Source organism: Poecilia formosa, unplaced genomic scaffold (assembly GCF_000485575.1).
Source record: "Poecilia formosa unplaced genomic scaffold, Poecilia_formosa-5.1.2 Scaffold544, whole genome shotgun sequence".
Taxonomy (NCBI): domain Eukaryota; kingdom Metazoa; phylum Chordata; class Actinopteri; order Cyprinodontiformes; family Poeciliidae; genus Poecilia; species Poecilia formosa.
This window is the reverse complement of record NW_006800483.1, coordinates 171924-173513: the sequence shown is the minus strand read 5'-3', so window position 1 is coordinate 173513 and position 1590 is coordinate 171924. Positions and strand designations below refer to the sequence as shown.

The window sequence follows — 1590 nt, the reverse complement described above, 5'->3', positions numbered from 1 at the left end:
TAACACGTTAACTAACCAGCTAACTCTGTTAACTAACCTCTTTAACTAACCTGTTACTATATTACGCTGTATGTTTTTAAAAAACCTTCAGCTGCCGGATCCGTTTGAAATGAACGGACCTGGAACCTGAGATGGAAAGTTCTGGTTCGGACCAAACAGAACCGGATCAGAAGTCTGGTCAGTAGCTGGTTGATTTTGAGGTTCTGGTGCCGGTCTGGTTAGATCATGTTAGAGTGAGACCTCTTGTTTCTCTACCAGCTTTGTTGCTCTTTTTTCTTTGGGACACTTTCGGACATTTATCACCTTCTAGTTTAAGTTTGTGATATTATGGTTTTATTCATAATGAAACCATAATTATTTTTTCCACTCTATTATTTTCTCATTTAGTCTTTAACATAATATTTGCACATAACGACATATATTTTGTCTCTGTGATGACGTCGTTTTAAAATATTAAATAACACGTTCAGATCAGAACTCGCTTTACTTTATTTACTCTTGTTTGGACGACTTTTTACTTTTATTTGAGTAAAAATATTTTCACATATTGCGACTCTTGCATGAGTTTATGGATCATCTCCACCTCTGAATATATACACACAGAAAGCATAACGCTGGCGCAGATGTCATTTATTATTTTAATAAACATTTCTTTAAATTCGGGCTACAGGTGAATTTAGTTAGAAAACACCAGATGCGCGCGCCTGTGTGTTTAACTGAAAATAAACACATTTATCGCAAAAAGGCGTTTTTGTTTTATTTATGGAAACAATTTCTTTCCTTTCATGAAAACACATTTGAAAAAAAAAAACATTGTAGGATCAAATTAAGCGAAACTAAATTTAAAAAATACATTTAATTTTTTTTACACCAGGTATCACACGAAAAAAAGAATAAATTAATAAAATAAACCGAGCCGGAAACGAGATGAACATCCCGTAAAATAAAATAAAGTTTCTGATTCACAGAAATATTAAATCTTCTGACTTTTTTCATCAGTAAAAAATGAAAAACTCTGAATTTGCAACTCCAGAAGCATCAAGTAAAATCTGTTTTCATCTGAATTACAGAGAATTTCAGGGGAAACTGAATCTGAAAGAAAACAGTTTGAATTCAAAGCGACGGGAAGCGAGAAGCTGCTGGAGCTTCACCTGCGGACAGGTGAGCTGCTGCTCCTGAAACACACACACCACTTATCATTATTCATTTTCATTATAAATGCACTTTTACCTTCGGTTTGTCCGGTTTAAGCTTCAAACTGTTTTTGGGCCAATATGAACGTCGGCAAATTGATTTTTCTGGCTAAAAACAAGCGAAATGAAGATAAAATAATTGTGGTAGTTTTTCAACATTTGCAACAATTAGAAAATAAAAACGAGTAAAATGTGGGACTATTTTTTTTTTTTTAAAGAGCCAGAAATAAATGAAACATTTTTAAAAATATGTTCTTTAAATGTTTCCACCAACAACGAGAGAATAAAGCAAACAGAGGAGCTGCAGACGATTCATGCTTTTTGATGCTCAGGAACATTTTTACAGCAGCATGCACACACACACACACACACACACACACACACACACACACACACA

General features: G+C 34.1%; 1 protein-coding gene across 1 annotated transcript in view; it reads right to left on the bottom strand.

Annotated features, from left to right (window-relative positions):
- Positions 1-1390: 1390 nt before the first annotated feature.
- The window catches only part of LOC103129422 (forkhead box protein B1-like), a 1775-nt gene continuing 1575 nt past the window's right edge, over positions 1391-1590 (bottom strand). The window contains exon 1 of the mRNA XM_007540515.2: positions 1391-1590. This exon is cut by the window's right edge and continues 1575 nt beyond it. The gene's annotated coding sequence lies outside the window, so the exon portion shown is untranslated.